Consider the following 6,000-nt stretch of genomic DNA (forward strand, 5'->3'; position numbering starts at 1 on the left):
TTACCTCTCATGGTCCAGCCTCGTTATCAGCATCCCTCATGAGCCTGGTGGACACTTGGGGTATCTTTGGCACATTATAGGCCCCTCATAAATGATTTCTGAAGGACTGTAATACATAGTTTATACAATTTTCAGCATATGAATTTAAGGGAAAACATAAAAGAAAAATACCCACAGTGTACATTTAAATAATAATAATACATAAAGGAAAGTTCACATATTTAAACAGAAAAAGACTGACTTATACTAGAAGAGAAATAATGACCTATCCCACATGCTATATGTAACACCATACATTTTCCAAATTGCTAAAAGAGAGATAGTTTGCCTAAAGTTAACTCCCAACTCTACCCACTAAAGGTGGGGGGTCCGTTTATTTTTAACAGTGAGGAGCATTTCAGAATAGAATGTTCTCACACACACACACACACACACACACTGAAGGCACACAATTTGAGCTACTGAAACCTTGAACTCGTTAAAGCTTTAGTTGTTGGAATGTATACTCCTAACTTTGCAAGATTATTATACTTAGAGAACATCTGAGATTGCAGTCAAACAAAACTTAGGTTCATCTGAAAAATTAATTTGTGTACATAATTATTCTGCCACATAATAACAAGGCATCAGATGTAAGCAATTCATGTATGTTATTTTAATAATTAGCACAACTAAGTTACTTTCCTTTTCCACCTCTGGCTTAATTTATTCTCTAATATGTGTACAAGTGTCTGGTCTACTGTGTTCCCCACACCATGGATTATTAATGCCAACCACACACACGCACATAAGCACAGGCAGCAAAAGATTAAAATCCTGTGCACCCTGTTTTGCCTGCCTCTTCACACCCCTGCCTCTGCTATGGCCCCGGGTGGTGCTCCCCAGTACTCCCAGGCTCTCTGCCTCTTCATTCTCTCTCTTTTTCCCTACCTCCAAGGGAGGATTCACATTGGATGGGACTGAAACATATACCATTTAGGGTTTCTTATTTTCAAAAAAATATTAAATTATTAATTCTACTGGGCGCGGTGGCTCACACCTGTAATCCCAGCACTTTGGGAGGCCAAGGCAGGTGGATCATAAGGTCAGGAGTTCAAGATCAGCCTGGCCAACATGGTGAAACCCCGTCTCTACTAAAAATACAAAAAAATAGCCAAGTATGGTGGCACATGCCTGTAATCCCAGCTACTCAGGAGGCTGGGGCAGGAGAATTCCTTGAACCCGGGAGGCGGAGGTTGCAGTAAGCTGAGATTGCACCACTGCACTCCAGCCTGGGCGACAAAGCAAGACTCCATCTAAAAAAAAAAAAAAAATTAAAAATTAGGTAGAAATAAATATTTATTTAAAATGAGAAGTCTCATCAAACTAAAAAACAAAGTAACAAACATCACAAAATCTAAGGGAAAAACAAATCTCAAAATAAACGTATTAGATAGTTCTTTCTGTAGCACTGGTCCATGGACTGCCTTCTGACTATGCCATGTATATTTCAACCTTTGTCTCTCCTCCATGACCCACATGCATCCAGGGGCACCCACTGCAGGTTGACATGACCATCATGATACGACCTCTAGCACTGCATCTTCAGGTCAGGACAGCACGTGGGCAACAGGAAGATGAATGTAAGCCATTCCAACGCAAGGAGGGCTAGCCGTTACCTCACACAGTGACTGCGAACCACACAGATATATCTTCACACCCTGCCCCCTCAGCTAGATCCAAAAATCGCCTGTAGTCACTCTAACTCTCTAACAGAGCAGTGTGACTGAGGCAAGTTAACAGGGAAAAGTCAGAGGACGTAAGCAGTTGTAGCTAACACGTCTTACTTGTGCAAACGTTGCCAAACATGACCACAAGAACGCATCACTAGGGCTTCTCTGGGGCCTGGGAAGGAACCCAGGCATGTAAGGGACCCTGACACCCAAGCCTTATCAGCTTCTTGGTAATCCCACCTCTGCCTTCCTCCCACACATCTTCCCATGGATTCCGGTCCCCAAGCTTCTGCGTCCAGCAAGGCAATGAGGCTCAAGGCACTGAGCACCATGCCTTAGGGCAGGATGGACAAACTGGCAAAGGCACCAGGAAGAATAAATCACACAGATGCCCTCTGCCTTCAAGTCTTGGGACAAAGAGGGATGGAGGGAGGGGTTAGAGTTCTGAGCAAAGCCGGGACTTTGAACTCAAGCAAGTGGACACCAGCTCATTGAATAACCATGAGCTAAGTGCTTCACATGGATTACTGCTTCATCCTCACTACCACCCTAAGGAAAAGGAGAGAGGGAAGGAGAAAAGAAAGAAAAAGAGGAAGGAGAAAGGTGAGAGAAAGGGTGATGATGAGAAGGAGGAGGAGGAAGGAGAATATGGAGAAGAAGAATGTTAAAAAGAAGAAGGAAGAGAGGAAGAAGAGGGGCAGGAGGAGGAGAATAAGAACGGGAAGGAAGAGACACAGAGGAAGAAGAGAAAGAAGAGAAAGCGATCAAGTGAAAGAGAAAAAGGGAAGGGGAAGGCAAAGAGCTAAGAAGAAAAGGTAAGCTGACAGATAAAAGAAAAAAGAGAAAGTTTGCTCCGTGAACTCCTCTTCCCTAGGAAGCAGGAGGGTTTATCTTTGGTGTTATAATAAAATTAAAAGCTTTTTTTCAGACTATACACTCTTCCTCTTAAATTAGAAAGAGTGACAATTTCTTTTGGCTCAGTTCTGCAAAATGCAAGTTGTCATGATCTCACTCTTAAAAAAAGGAAAAAGGGAAAAAGCAACCGCCCAAGAGATGGCTATCACTTCAAGCGAATGCCCCGTGGGCCAGCCATTTGGTTGCTGTCCATGTTTTCCAGTGGCATGTGAGCCTTTCACCCAGACTGCAATCCGATGCCAAGCTCCATGTCATGTTCAATCTTCAAAATCTTTTGTACAATTCTAACACTTTCCAGGAAGAGTTGATTTTCTTTATGTTTGCTTGTCTTTTAACTGACTGACACTCATAATTTTCTTCCAAGGAAAAAGGAATAGCAGAAAACTTGAAAATATCACTTAATCTGTACTGCACATGTTAAGACTGTTTAGAAAAGTTGAAAAATTATAATTCACAAATGGGTGACTTGAAGCACCAGTTGAACCTCAGAAAAATTAAATTATTTAGGAGGAATGCCTTTAATTAGAATCAGAGGCAGACTCTTTGTCATGGAAGTCCTGGAAACTCCATTATTTCACAGATTTGCAGACTCAAAGACTTCCTTATTTATTGTCAGAAACTTCTGGAGGTCTCTCAATGAATCTCCAAGTTACTGGGTGAAACCACACCTAGCCCAGGATTCCAGATGAGCTGCCTAGTCCATATTACTGGTGAAGACACCCAGGGAACATTTCACAACCTATCTCAGCAGCATTCCAATGTGTTATAATCCTTGCTTTTAGGGAATCCTTCATTATTTCCAAAGATACTGCTACTGCTCTACAGCCTTTGTGAAAACAAGATCAAAACCTTTACAATTTTTTTTTTAAAAGAAAAGAATTAAGGAACATTCTCTCTCTCTCTCTCTTTTATTTTTTTTTTTTATTTTTATTTTTTTTTTTTTTTGAGATGGAGTCCCACTCTGTAGCCCAGACTGGAGTGCAATGGCGTGATCTCAGCTCTCTGCAGCCTCCGCCTTCCAGGTTCAAGTGATTCTTATACTCAGCCTCCTGAGTAGCTGGGATTACAGGCACCCACCATCATGCCTGGCTAGTTTTTGTATTTTTAGTAGAGACAGGGTTTCACCATGTTGGCCAGCCTAGTCTCAAACTCCTGACTTCAAGTGATCCTCCTGCCTTGGCCTCCCAAAGTGCTGGGATTACAGGTGTGAGCCACTGCGCCCAGCCCACATTCTCTTCTTCTGCAAACTAACATGTCTATATCTTTTTCAGTCCTTTAATGATGTGTGTGGACCCTGTACATAACAACATGCTCTCTGGGCCCCTCCGTTGTGGGCCAAACAACTAAACACCTCACTCTGGTTGGTGCCGGCCAGATGAAGTATTATTCCACAGTGCCTAGAAACCTGGGAGGCCAGATTGCTTCCAGTTCTATAAAACCTGTTTGAGAATTAAAAGAGATGCTCCATCATGTCCTAGGCTGGGTAAATGTGAAGGAACAGTGTAATTCTATGGCAACTGACAACCCCAGCGGTAAGCCGAACACAGCACTGCCCCCAGGAGCAACAGCAAGTGTTTGAGGAGGCTCAAAAGAGAGTTGGGGAACTAGGGGGGTTAGGGCTGCATGTGATGGGGAGAAGAGGGTGTGGGATAACATGGGTTGGCCTTGGTTGATAGGCGGTGTCCAGTTTCTGCTGCCTCTGTCTCTCCTTCCGCCTCCTTACCTCACTCTTGAGCCCCCCACCTTTTTCTCTCTGACTATCTGAAACACGTACCCTGCTCTTCATTGGGAAACTAGTAAACATTTCTGCTGATTTTTAATCCTGAAACATCATTGAGACCTTATGGAATGAGTCTCAAGGAGCAGAACCATATGAAGGGAAGGACTGTGGGCTGGCATTCGGCACACCTGTGCTGTCTTCCGGACTCCCACCACCAACAGTCTCCAGGACCTGTTTCAAGTTGCTTCACCTCTTTGAACCGACTTCATCTATTAACTGAGTGGTTGAACCAGATGGCTCTTTTTAGCTTAAAAATTCTGTGATTTCATTTGTGGAGGAATTTCAAGCACTGGTAGACAGAGAAGAAACTGAGAGACAAGAGGTATGGTTTAGACTCATCAAATTAAATCAAAGGTGACTTTCCAGTCCCCCCCAACCCCGATCTGTAAGGCTGCCTTTGGGCGTGTGGCCTTCCTGAAAGATGGCAAACACTTGAAAAAGTTGCCACACTGAAACCCAAACCAGAGCATATATAGGATGCCCGATAAGGTGGCATTTTTTACTAAGATGATAAAGGATAAACATTGGTGGAGTCAGAGAGGCTGCTCCCAAATACAGACCTCCCCATCAGCAACACTGCATTAGCGTGCACCTATCGTCCAAAGTATGAAAAAGACTTTTGCCAAAGATGGCTTGTGGGGGTTTATCATTATTACATGCTAAGAGCCTGTTCCCCATGTCCTCACTTTCCTACCTTGCTATTCTTCCCCATTTCCATCTTTTGTCCCAGTGTGAGACCTTACTATCCCCTTTTCCCATCTTCTTTCCTCCATACCCTTGGCTTCCTAGCAGGTGAATGTCCCTGCCCCTTCACTAGAATCCATCCATCCTGGTTATTATTTTCTTTGTGAACCTGCTGGACTACATCTGAAAGTTACCCAAAAGAAGGATACAAAGACACAACAAAATCAGAAATAATGCTCACACTCACCAGCCTGCAGTGAAGAGTGTGTGGAACTAGGGTGGCTGCAGGCAAAGAGACAGGGAGAACGGCTGCCTCATGCCATGGGCAGGACAGCAAACAGTGCAAATTTTCTGGAAAGCATCTTAGTAATATAGGTGAAGAGCCTTTACAATGTGTTTATCCTATGATCTATCCTTATTTCTTTTATTCTAAAGAAATAAGAAGAGGTTTGAGCAAAGTATGAGTGAAAAGGCAATCCAAACAGAGGAAAAGGGGCTGTTACAATGTCTATGGTTCTCAGAAATAGAAAACAACAACTTGGCTTAAATAATAAGCACATAACCAGAGAAATCTAGAAGTAGGATGCCCTTAAGGGTTGAGAGATTCAGCAGCTCAAAAATGTGACCTGACATACGAGTTCTTTCCATGCTTTTGCTCTTCCTTCTCCAGCTGGTTTCACACTAAACTTGGCTCCCCAGTGGCCAGTAGCACCAAACAGCACTTATCGGCATTCTTGTTGGTATCCAAAAGAGATGGAGAAAGCCTGATTTCACGTGGTTCTTCCTTAAAAGCAACAAAGGACTTTTCCCAGAAGCCTTCCACAAACCTCTGATTGGCCAGAACTGGATCACGTGCCAATTCCTAAATCAGTCACTGGCAGGGAAGTGGGGAGAAGGGGAGGAGGTGTT

The sequence above is a fragment of the Macaca mulatta genome, chromosome 7, assembly GCF_049350105.2.
Source record: "Macaca mulatta isolate MMU2019108-1 chromosome 7, T2T-MMU8v2.0, whole genome shotgun sequence".
NCBI classification, from domain to species: domain Eukaryota; kingdom Metazoa; phylum Chordata; class Mammalia; order Primates; family Cercopithecidae; genus Macaca; species Macaca mulatta.